Source organism: Amblyomma americanum, chromosome 5 (genome assembly GCF_052857255.1).
Source record: "Amblyomma americanum isolate KBUSLIRL-KWMA chromosome 5, ASM5285725v1, whole genome shotgun sequence".
NCBI classification, from domain to species: Eukaryota; Metazoa; Arthropoda; class Arachnida; order Ixodida; family Ixodidae; genus Amblyomma; species Amblyomma americanum.
In genome coordinates this window covers 8171560-8184833 of record NC_135501.1, presented here as the reverse complement: position 1 = coordinate 8184833, position 13274 = coordinate 8171560, and the positions used below count along the sequence as shown (strand labels likewise).

Genomic DNA, 13274 nt, shown 5'->3' with positions numbered 1-13274 from the left:
AAGATCGTAGCGCTGCCTCAAGGTGCGCCACGTGAAACGACAGTGTGAAAACGAAACTGTAACAGTCCTCCCCATTAGGTTAGATTATATTAGATCAGTACTATATGCTGACTTAGCAAAGCTCATGGCAGACTCTTGTGTGACACCATTCACATTCAGAGTTGTCTCTTCTGTGCCATTAGTCTCACTAAACACGGCTGGCTCAGAGCCTGCAGAAACAGCCAAGTCGGTGTCACGCAAAGTTGGTCGATGACTGCAAACGTTTTGTGTCACAGGAGGCCCAGTGGTTGGCTTGGAGACTTCTTGGGATCGAGGGCGAAGGTGGTTGCCGTGCCTATGCCAGACTATCGTCACTGAGAGAGACTGTAGCTGCTGACTGACCTCTGGTGCTTGTGACATGTGCAAACATCCCTGCCAAAAGTACTTTGTGCAAACATTTGGCAATGGAGAAGAACGGCACCCTTCATCGGCCTGCAGCTTCTGCCTAAGAACATCCAAAGGTGTCTTGAACATCCTTCCCATGAGCATTTCACACGGTGCTCTGCCTATGACTTCATGCGATGTGGTTCTATTAATGAAATGAGAACCGTAAGACCCGGGTTCGGACCGACCCGGATCCACACTTCTTGATCTTGTTCTTGCCAGTCTTGCCAGTCTGTACGACGCACTTTGCCGCACCATTCGAAGCTGGGTGGTAAAGAGGTACAAGCATGTGAATTATTCCATTATGTGTCAAGAATTAAAAATATTGCTCAGTTGCAAATGCAGACACGATGAGTTCCGGTAGTCCATGCTGAGCAAATGTTGTTCGCAATGATTTCAAAACAGCATTCACTGATGCTGACATCACTGGGATAACTCCGACCCATTTAGAGTAGGCGTAAACAATGACCAGGAAAGTATGACCCATGAACGGGCCCCCAAAGTCTACATGAACCTTTACCAGGGCCTCTGTGAAAATGGCCATGGTGTATGCTGAATGCGTTGTGGTGCACACAGGTAAGCGGCAGGTTGCAAAGCTCTTTTACGCTCTAAGTGATATGTCGCCATCGATTCATGGCCACCACACATGGCTTCTGGGAATTGTCTTCCTTTTCTCAACGCCAGGATGCCCAGCATGAAGTAGCATTAGTACTTTGGCTAGCAAAGATTTTGGGATAACAACTCGGGAACCCCACAGCATGCAATCTTCATGGAGGCTGAGTTCGCTGCTCCCTGCTGCAAATGGATTTCCTTCCGGTCCTGCTGGAAGTCCTTGCCACAGGAGTGGATCATTTTCTGAAGCTTGTGCCACAATGGCAGGTGACAACAGATGCTTGTTCAAGCATCATCATTTCGGCAGGAGTAGACAGATCCAGGTTGTTTGCTGGCAACGGCAACTTACTGAGGGCATCTGCCTGACCCATGTCCAGACCAGGCTTGTATACAAGCCCATACTTGTACGCAGGAAGCTTCAGTACCCACCTGACTAGTCGTGGTAATGCTTGCACTGCAACGGGTTTGCATCACTCAGTAATGGCTTGTAAGTAAGCTGGACTCTTTTGCGGCAGATATCCGAGAAGAAGTTGCAGTATCATGCAGCTCAAATGCCGAAATTCGTGCCGAGCTCATTGAAATACGCAGCTCTCTTGATTTTCTGAATCAAGGTTTTGAAGAATTTAAGGCTGACGTCGATGTGTTTTGTCATGAACAGCACCAAGTAAAAAATAGGAGCGAACAGTGTTGCAAAGAATGCCATGAACTAAGCAAGGAAGTTCAAGTGGTCAGCAGAGAGGCTGTTGAACTAAAACAGTGCAGGAGGAAAATGAATGTTGAAATTCAGGGTATCCCAGTCGCTCCAAAAGCGAACCTGCGAGAGTCTGTGCAGAAAACAGACTCGGTTCGTACTTGTGTGACCGGTGTTAACATTGACGCAGTGAACAGTGTGCAACAAAAAACAAAGATAAATACAATGTGATTATGAACTTTGCTACTTGCGCTGCAAGAGATAAGTTTCTTGCCACGTCTAGAAAGAAAAGATTGGACACTGGTCTTCCTGGTATTGAAGACAAAGATCCCCTGTATGCCAGCCAACGAACACCTGTGCATCCAAAATAAGGTACTGCTGGGTAATGCTCGACAGGCTCGCCGAGAAAAAGATTGGAAGTTCGTATGGGTCACACAGTGCAAAATCATGTTGTGCAAAACTGAGACGTCCCTGGTGCTACACGTCACATGTGAGGACGACCAGAAAAGGGCGGTGTAGTCGACCGACAAGTCTTTTCTGTACTCCTTTGTTTTCATTACGCCCTTGTCTTTTCGTGAAATTCATCAGTTGATGCAAAATCAGGATGTGCTCTCAATTATCATTAGCATGGGAGCAACGCTGCGATGCAGTCAACAAAGCTTTTTCGTCTCTGCCTGTTGCAGCTACCAGCCCTTCTTAGCGTGTGCGCTGCCTCGACGCCTTATCAGGGATCCAGCGGCGAATTCTGCCATGTGTTGCACGAGCCAGCACCTGCTGAAACTGACTTGTGCTTCATCGCCCCTTGGGATGCTGTTCTGATGCAAGTCCCCGTGGCTCTCCCCAAATCGTCCACCCCATCAACATCGATGGCAGCAGCTCTGCCCTACTTAAAAACCTGCAACCATCCTCACGATTTCAGTGGGCAGGAGAGCAACGTTGCAATGCAGTCAACAAAGCTTTTTCGTCTCTGCCTGTTGCAGATTAGTCCTGTCTCCTCTAAATGTTCGAACGATATTTTTCTTATTATGCTCCCATGCCCGCAAGTGCTTATTGAATGTGCATGCGAGTGTTTTGCTGTGTTAAAACTTTTGTTATCAGGATACGTAGAATTGAATCCTGGTCCTAATACTCGTACGGCTGCACAAAATGATGTACCGGCAGGAACTGATATCAACGCTATTTTTGAAATGCTTCGCGACCTCAAAGAACAGACTTCTAATATTGAAAGTGGCCAGGCACGCATCCTTGATTAAATTCAGACTTTGTCAACCAATCAGAAGAAATTGGAAACTAAAATTACTAAGATTTCTTGCAGACTAGATTCTGTAGAAAATAAGCTTTAGGTGTTAGAATCATGTCAAAATAACACTGCCTCGGTGAAAAAAACCACTGAAAGTATAATGAAGGAGACCAAGACGCTCAAGGCACGACTGAATGATCTAGAGGAAAGCTGAGGCCTATAATAGTCGTTTGCCAGTTATAAAACGAAAGAAAATGTTTTCAACGTGAGGTCAAAATTGAATGAATTAGAGATCTCGGTTACTGCAGATTTCTGTCCACCTACCAGCCATGCGCGTAAAAAGCTTATCGAGTTTGCTAAAACATCAGCTCCCAAAGGAAAGTTTAGCCTCCGATATAACAAACTTCTGAACATAAGTGCTACGTGTACTGCTCAAGCACTGATAGTGTTCGAGATAAATAGAGCACAGGTAGTCGCCAACCGTTCCCAATCTAGCTCTTCTGAATAGCTGACCGACCGCGCGCATGAACGCCTACGAACGCCCAAAGATATCTCGATTCTTTTTACGAACATACGGAGTGTCATCCATAACCTCGTTTCTTTGTCTTGTGCATTCGACACTACATCATCTGACATAATCGTGCTGATGGAAACTTGGCTGCACAGTTCTGTACGCGACGAGCTTTTTTCATCGCAGAAAAACTACATGATATTTCGCTGTGACCGCGCTTCAGGCAGTGGTGGCGGCGTATTAATAGCAGTTTCTGAATGCATAGAATGTTTTCACGTGAATGTTGCCACCTCCTTAGAATTTATTTGCGTGCAGATAACAATCAATCATCAAAAGTTTATAAACTGCGCCTGCTACCGCGCACCCTCTGCACCGATCGGATTTTGTCACGATCTTCATGGCATTTTAAATGTTATTTATACCAGGTTTTCTAATCTACCAGTTTTTCTGTACGGTGATTTCAATTTCCCTGATATTGACTGGTCCTGTTCTGCTATTGAAAGCAATGGGTCATCTGAGTCGTCAAATTTTGCAATGCTTTGTTCGAATTTTTCGTTGGTCCAAGTAATTACAGAATCAACCAGGATGACAACTTCTAGCTCTAACATATTGGATATATTACTTACCACTGTTCCCAATCTAGTTTCTAGTATAAGGTATATGCCTGGAATAAGTGACCATATGTTGTTGCACATTACATTGAACCTCCCAGCAGCTACATCGCAAAACAAAAAGAAGACAATTTACAACTATTCTAAGGCAAATTTTTTCGCAATTAACCATGCTCTCGAAGTTTTTCTGGCCCTTTTATTGACAAATTTGAAGAGCGATCAGTTAATGAGAACTGGATGATATTCAAAAATAAGCTTCTAGACCTAATAAACCTACACATCCCTCGTAAAACTATAGTTACTAATCGGCATGCCCCGTGGTACAACCAGATGCTGAAACGTCTCACAAACAGAAAGAGAAGGCTTTTCTCGAAAACAAAATATTCCAAAAGGCAGGAGCTGTGTTCAGCCCTAAAGACAGTCGTCTGTACTTATAAGAAAGCACTGAAGGTGGCGAAAAATAAATTGTTTAACTTAACACTGCCATCGATTTTATCAAACAATCCCAAAAAATTCTGGAGCATTATCAAGGAACCACACAATTTGGTAATATCACTCCTCGTCTCATAGTCTAAAATTGTGTCTACCAATGAATGCGCCAACATTCTAAATGCTACCTTCGCTGAAGCCTTTTCTTGTGACACTAATTCCCCTCTTACCATCTACAACGGCGCTTATAAATTTCCAATGGATCCGATAATATTTGACTATGATGGTTTGTTGAACATAATAGACCGCTTAAAATTGTCCTCTTCCTGTGGCCCAGACAATATTAGTAGCAAAGTGCTAAAAAGCACAAAGACATATTCCGGGATTGCATTATCCAAGATATTTGAACAGTCGCTTCTACTTGGGATGTTGCCTGACGACTGTAAGATTGGCAGCGTTGTTCCGCTTCATAAATCAGGTGACAAACACGTGGCAACTAAATATCAACCAATATCTTTAACTTCTATTTCATGCAAAATCATGGAACACGTCATCTTCTCTCACTTAGCAAGCTTTCTAGAATCGACGTCATTCTTCTCTTCCTGTCAGCACGGTTTTAGGAAACATTTCTCATGCGAAACTCAATTAGTTGCGTTTACAAACGAGATTCATTATTTACTTGATGAGGGGTTCAAAATTGATTGCATATATTAGGATTTTCCGAGAGCTTTTGATAAAGTGTCCCACAGACTTCTTTATAAAATGAGTAAACTAAATATTGACCAGTATGTACTAGCCTGGATTGCATGGTTTTTAACAAACTGCTCCCAGTTCGTGCGCGCTAATGATTACATGTCGTCGTCACTACCTGTATCATCAGGTGTCCCACAGGGGTCCGTGCTCGGCCCTCTTTTATTTCTAATCTACATTAACGATCTACCAAACAACCTTAAATCTTCAGTCAGACTTTTTGCTGTTGATTGTGTTGTCTACTGGGCAATAAGGACTACTAACGATATAGGTGTACTTCAAGGTGATCTTAATGTTATTTCCGATTGGTGCTCGACATGGAATATGACACTTAACATGACAAAATGTAAACTAATGCGTTTTTCATGCCGCAGAATTACATGCCCTCCCTGTTACTGCCTTAATCACGGTCCACTAACATCAGTAGCATCTTATAAGTACCTCGGCGTTATTCTAACATTGAACCTGACCTGGAATGAACACATTATTTCTATTATCATAAACGCTAACCGCATCCTAGGCTACATTAAACGCAACTTTTCTATTGCACCGTCATCTGTGAAACTAATTCTTTATAAAACACTTGTTCGCACTAAACTCGAATCCGCCTCATCAGCATGGGACCCACATACCGACAAATTAACCAGTGCCCTTGAAGCAGTCCAAAATCGCTCCGCACGTTTTATTCTTGGTGACTACGGTCATCTGTCAAGCGTCACACTCATGAAAGAAACTTTATCAATAGCACCCTTGTCGATGCGCAGAAAAATTTCTCGTTTGTGCCTTTTCTTTAAAATTTACCACACCAATCCAATTCTAAATAAGGAACCGATCACGTCACCCACATATGTATCGTCGCACGTCGATAATCCGTGCAAAGTAGGCATCTCCCACTTTCGCACTACATGCTATCAATATTGATTCATTCCTAAAACAGCAACAGAGTGAAATTGTCTGCCTGCCGCGCTGGTGCTTAATAACAATATTGAAGTGTTCAGAAAAAACCTATGCTTGCATTATACCGCATAAAAGTTTCTTTATTCTAACTCCTTTAGTTTCACAGTTTTTAGTTATATTGTTGTGTTTTATGTGGTTTCATGTTGTGTTCTACTCTCTTCGTTTTTAACGACAAACATTGACGAGCGTTGCCAATTATTAGCTATGTTCACCTGCGATGTTAGTACTTTTTGTTACCCCGCGTTACCATGTGGTTTTCAGACTTGATTAACCCCCAGTTCACTCCTGTATTCCAATTTGTCTCTTCCATTATTCTTTTTTTGTTGTTTTGTACTGTATCACTCCCTTCTATAATGCCCTCTGGGCAGAGAGGGTAACTGAAATAAATAAATAAACATCCGAAGTCTTGGAAAGAACATAAATCAGTTAGTAGCACATATATCTTACCAGAAATTCGAATTTGATTTAACTGCTCAGAGTGAAACATGGCTTTAAGATGGTGAAATGCCATCCGTTCCTAGATACAAACTACACTCCCTGCCACGTGTAACTGAGGCGGTGGAGTTGCAATTTTTGTGAAGGAAAGCTTCTTATGGTAAGCAAGTCTGATGTCCTGAACATCTCTTTTACGGAAGAGACCCATAAGAATGCTTTCCGTTCAGGGCGATTGTAACAGAGAGAGGACGTTGGCAGGGCGAAGTCAGCAGGTTTCTGCTAACCCATCTGAAAAATCTAAAGCCAGAAGACCCTTTCAAAATTGACAGATCTAATCATTTGGTTGAAGTACCGCCCTGTGTTGTCGCCTGCCTCAGTCCCGTCCTGTTTTGCGGCTTGGCTCCTCACGAGTGGATAGCGGTCTGGTAAAGTGTGAGCATTGAGGGCGCGGTAATCTCCACATGGTCTCCAGTCACCCGGATCTTTCTTTGGCACCATGTGAAGTGGCGATGCCCAGTTGCTGGAGTAAGGGCATACTATGCAGAGTTCCAACATGTGTTGGAACTAACAGCGAGCGGTAGCGAGGTGTTCTCCCGACAAGCGGCGAGGACGAGCAAGCACCAAAGGTCCCGAAGTCATGATGTGGTGCGTGAATGAGTGCTTCACCAGTGACTCTCTGGTGTCCGGTTTTGTGAGGTTGGGAAAATCAGCCAGAACTTTCGCATATGGCAAAACAGAGACGAGAGCGCGAAGCACCGTTGCCGCAGTGGTGGAGAGTACGCTGTTGATGAAGAGGTAGGTGCGTGCCGAGATCTATGAGGCGATGAGCTTGCATGTCGACTGCTAGGTTGAAGAAACTGAGGAAATCCGCACCGAGAACAGCTTGCGAGACATCAGTGATAATGAAGATCCAGTGAAACGTGCGGCGCAATCAGAGGTTAAGCATCACCGTTGGCAGTATGTGCGAATGGGGGAGTTGTTGATTACTTGGAGCGGGGATGTCTGTTCGTTGCAACGGCGATCTGCCCAAGAGGCCGCTATGACGCTGACTTGTGCTCCCGCGTCGACCAGGAAACAAGTGCCAGTGATCTTGTCCGAGATATAAAAGAGGCGCCATGTCCGTCCACCAGCACCACTTGTCGGCGTCAGTGGCCGGTTCGAGCGTTTCCCGACCAGGAGCACGAGTGAGTGCACTTGCGGGCACAGCTGCCGAAAGTACGGTGGTACCAGCAGACAGCCGAGGGCAAGGCGGCTGGCCGCGCGTCGGGTGCTTGGGAGTCCGGGGAGCACGAAGGTGCCGGGGAGCGGTGGCGTGGCCTGAACCTCAGCGGAGAACGGCGCGGCAAAGGCGCGAGGACATCAAGCCACCTAGCAAGAGCATCCAGTCGGCTTTCTATGCTCGAAAGCTGGGAGTCGGCGGTAGTATTTCGAGGTGGAGTGGTCCAGAGCTGATGTTGGGGTGCCGTGAGTAGTCCGCAACATGGTCAGCAAATTCAGCGAGCTTGTCCAATGAGATATCACCCGCAGCTGCGAGGACGAAGACCATGCTCTTGGGAAGACGCTGGAGAAACAGCTAACGCAGAAGAGAGTCAGGCTGAGCAGTGGAGTCTCCGAGGAGCTGGCGCATGTGACGGAGGAGCTACAAAGGGCGGCTGTCACTAAGCTCTGTAGCGCTGAGGAGCTGCTGGAGTTTGGTACACTCAGATGCAGACTTGCGGTCAATGAGAGCCGCCTTCAACATGTCGAAGGGTCAAGCCGTGTCTGGCAAGCTGATGATGTCCACTAACTCCTCAGCGATGTCGGGAGGCAGGGTGGACACGAGGTGGAGGAACTTGGTCTCCTGGCTGGTGATACGTCGCAGCTGGAAATCCGCCTCAACCTGCAGGAGCCAGGCGCGGGGGCTATTGGGCCAAAATGGTGGCAGGCATACTGGCTTGAATGCGGCCACCGAAGCACCAATAGGCTGAGTGTTCGGGGGCATGTCGCCGTGGTAGGAAGGGGGGAAGAGCCAGCGGAATCTATGGAGGAGAATGTGGTTGCGTGTTTGAAACCAGGTCACCAAATCTGTCGGAGCTAAGGCGAGGAAGAACCAGCTCCGACAGCATTCAGGTTCGAACTGTTTATTTGCACTGCTGCACTGATGCAAAAGCTCTTTGCAGTTCGTAAATTCTACTGAGAATAGTTTTGTGGTGGATGGCATTCAATTGGATGAAGTTATTGTAGCAGTAAAATGCACTGAAAAACACAGCAGCTGGGCTTGACAAATTACCTGCCAGATTATTTAAAGATGACACTGATATATTAGGCGTTCATCTTTTGCATCTTTTCAATCATTCATTATATGTGCAACTTATCCTGACAAACTGAAAAAGCTAAAGCAGACTTACATACAAGGAAGGTGACCGTTGCAGTCCGAATAGTTAAAGGCATATACCTATTTTAAGAGCACTTGACACGATCTTTGAAAAAATTCCTCTATTCGCATATTAATAAATTTATGACCAGGCACAATATTCTGTACCCTAACCAGCATGGTTTAAGAAATAACAGATCAACATCTTCTGCAGTTCTTAGCCAAGCACAAGTCCTCAATGCAGCTTTTCATGAAAATAATATTAGCATAGTGCTTTACTTAGATAACAAAAAAGCCTTTGATACTGTCAACCATGCATTGCTACTTGATAAGCTGTACAGATATAGCTTCAGAGGTGAAATATATAAGCTGCTCAAAAGGTATCGGACCACAAGCGACTGACAACGCTAAATGACTTCCTATCTAGTGCACAAATAGTCTTAACTGGTGCACCGCATGGCTCAGTCCTTGGGCTAATCTTATTCGCCCTTCACATAAATGATTTTCCGTCTGTGTTAAAGCACTTGAAAGCTTTCATGTATGCCAATGACACAGTCCTAGTCTTTGTCAGATGCTCAATAAGAGAAATAACAGCTAGCATTAATGAAGAACTGATGAGTGTTACTACATGGTTCATTGCTAATCAACAAACTTTGAACCTTAAAAAAGGAATTTACCGTCTTTCGCTCGAGAAACAAGGTAATAAATCTTGATGAATTGGATATTTTCTTAAGTGGTACAAGACTAGAACATGTTCACTGCTATGAATATCTGGGTGTTTATTTTGATTCAGATGTGCAATGGAAAACACAAATAATGCAAATGTGCTCAAAATTGGTATGAGGTTGTTATTTGTTGTTTAGAGTGACAATTTTTTTCACTTTCAGATTTTACACATGCTTTATTTTTCATTAGTACACAGCCATCTAAACGACTGCCTAGAGGCATGGGGTGGTACATATCCTACATACCTTGCACCCTTGTGCGTCTATAGAAGCATGCATTACGGACTCTGACATACTCAACTCGCTCACAGCATACTGCTCTCTTATTCACACTAGTTCATGTTCTACCAATCGAATACTTATAAATGTTCCGATATTTCTAAAATAGTTCATACCATTATACAAACAAATGAACCATTCTCACAGAATACGTCTGCATTGCTACAAAGAAATACTAAGGTAGCAACAAGCCGTATAACATGAACTGGTGGGCGAGTTGGTCAGACATGGTTCTTGTAAACCAGCGCAACGGCTCGAAGCCAAACAGGGAAGTACAAAACACAGCACTGTGTTTTGTCCCTTCCCTGTTTGGCTTCCAGCCGTTGCGCTGGTTTACAAGCAACAAGCCACAGCTTTAACTAACCTGCATGCAACTATTTATACGGGAAAAGGCTACTAGAGAAGACTGGTGCAACACGCCCAAACAGTAGCCAAGCTCAGCGGTGCCTTGGAATAGGGGCGCCGACCACATAGAATGGAAGATCCTTCCTTAAAATGGAAGGTCTCTGTTAGCCGCTGATTAACTCCGTAGATAGAGAGCAATCAATAAAGTTTTTCCATTCCATTCCATGCAGTTCAGCGGCGCTCTCATATGGAACGAATTGCCTACAGATGTCAAGCAATCTACCAAATTCGCTGTTGATCTAGAGGTTTATGCACAATAACTAATGAAGGTCTTTGCTGAGGTCCGGTTGGTTACTTTTCTGGTGCTCTTACATGTACTGCCATGCATATACTTTTCTGTGCATTGATATGTGTTCTTATTTTCTTTTTTTCCTTGAAGTGATATCCCTAACTTTAGTTCTGTAATGTACTGTTAAAGTGTTTACTTTGTTGAGTATTTCGTCAAATATTGTGTTGGGTAATTCAGCTGTGTAAGCCGCATATTGAACCTACTAGACTTTGGCTATGGGTCAAAAAGTTGTTTTGTGTTTCATATCCTATATAAATATATTTAAAAAAAAAATGAGCCATATGAGCAATAAAAGGAAAGCCCCATAAGCACTGAAGAAATTTTTCAACACCAAATACGAAGGCTAATCTCTGGAAACAAAAGTTCTTGACCGTCAGATGTGCCAAAACTGCACCAATCCCATAGAGAGAAGCATCAGACCTCAGACACAGTGGCTTCTGTGAGTCGAAATGCACAGGACTGGGGTGGACCCCATTAACTGCTTCACTGCACTGAACATGTTTTTTGGCACTTTTCCCACACCCATTACTTCTCGTTCATGAGTGAGAAGCGAATGCAGAGGACGGAGGCATCCAGAAAGGTTTGGTAGAAAGCCAGCAAAGCTAATACCGAGGCCAGTTGGTTGATCATTATGCAAGTTTGGTAGAAAACGCCTGTAGAAGTGCACGTCTAAAAACACTGGATTTCCTTGATGTCATGGGGCGCAGGTGCATTAAGGATGGCAGACACCTTGGTCTAACTCAGAGACAGCCCTTGTGTGCCTATTATGTGACAGGGGTATTAAACTTGTTTGATAAAAATATGGCACTTGTCGAACTTCAACCTAAGCCCAACATCACGGAGTCGAGACAGAACAACACTAAGGTTCTGAAGGTGCTCTGCCTCATTCAAACCAGTGACAAGGATGTCATCAAAATATACTGCAATGTGGCAGCCCTCTAAAAGGGTTCTCCATTTCCCTTTGGAATAAGGCTGCCACCGATGAAACACCAAAAGGAAAATGTGTGTACAGGAATAACCCCATGTGTGTCGAAATTGTAACATACTTTCTGGAGTCTTCATCAACAACCATTTGCTAAGAGGACCGTGGTGTGGGCCAGTTGGTTCATACTGCAACGACACAGACTGACAAAGCGCAACGGAACTAGGACGAGTAGAAGAAATACAAAACACAGGACAAGCGCCTGTCCTGTGTTTCGTGTTTCTTCTACTCGTCCTAGTTCCGTTGCGCTTTGTCAGTCTGTACCATTTGCTGGTAGGCGTCCCTCAAATCCAGCTTGGTAACTCTTCACCTCCTGACAGCATGGCCCACGAGTCCTCAATTCTTGGAATCGGGTACTTTTCCATCACAGCGACTGGATTGATGGTAACCTTGGAATCTCCACAAATCCTTCTTAGCCACTGGAAAAATTGAACTCCATGCCGAAGAAGCAACTGGCTCAAGGATGCCTTCCCTCTGCAGGCGCTGAAGCTCTTGTGACACCAAATCCTTGAGAGCAAAGGGCAGTGGGCATGGCTTGAAACACCTGAGTACAGCGTCTTGCAGGATGTGCATTTTGACCTTTGGACCCTTGAAAGTTTCAAGGCTCTGTTCAAACACCTCAGGAAATGCTTGAACAAGGCCCTGAACATCAGAAACAGCTTGAACGTTAGCTTGGACGAGAGCAACGTCAATGCCCAGTTCTTGAATCCAGGGCCCGGATTACCGAACTCACTCTGACCGCTCTACAATTGAGAGCACTCTAAATGCCCGCTCCTATTGGTCACCGGCGCCATTTTGAAAAGTTGCGTCATGGGAAGCTGCAATGGCGTCACGGACAAGAAAAAACGCATGATGTAGCACACCTAATTATGCCCACGGTTTTAGACTGTTTCTTGCGAGCGCGAAGAGTCGGTCTAAAGAGTTTTAGAGGAAAAATGGCGGGCGGCGGCGGCGTCTGCTATTTATTGGTGGTGGAGGCAGCAACGTCGGCGCCAGCAACGACGAAGGACGGTGTATGAGGACGCGCCTGATTTGCCGGACGAGCTGTCCCGTCGGTTATTTCGACTCGATAAGGAGAAAGTGGAGTGGTTGTGCGGCGAACTTGCCGACGAACTGCGAGGCGTACGGACGAGCGTTTTGTCGGTGCGGCGCCAGGTGCTGTGCGCTCTCCATTTTTTTTCCTCCGGTGGCTTTCAAGTGTGTGTCGGCAACGAGCAGGCCGTCAACCTCGCACAACCGACGGTGAGCAAGTGCGTGCGGCGCGCGGCTGAGGCCATCTGCAAAGTCGGTGCACAGAAGGGATGGGTGCGTTTCCCGGCGCACCCCGATGAAAAGGCGGCAGCAAAGGCGACCTTCCTTCCCCACGGCATCATCCCCGGCGGCGTCGGCTGCGTTGACGGCACGCTGATTGCCATAAAAGCGCCGCGGGGAGACCCAGCAAACCGGGCAGCATTCTGGAGCCGCAAAGGATACTACGCGATGAACACCATGATCGTGAGTAGACTGGTTTTCTGACCGCAAGTGTTCGAAAGCCGCAACCTCGACAATGGAAGTTCACGTCCAAGATTGTCTGCCTGTGTTT

At 45.4% G+C, this 13274-nt stretch overlaps 1 protein-coding gene and 1 pseudogene across 13 annotated transcripts in view; both read right to left on the bottom strand.

The window, feature by feature from the left end:
• The window catches only part of LOC144132266 (glutaminyl-peptide cyclotransferase-like), a 237140-nt gene that overhangs the window by 82157 nt on the left and 141709 nt on the right, over positions 1–13274 (bottom strand). The gene's annotated exons all lie outside the window — the stretch shown is intronic.
• LOC144132265 (uncharacterized) lies at positions 6351–8665 on the bottom strand (annotated as a pseudogene).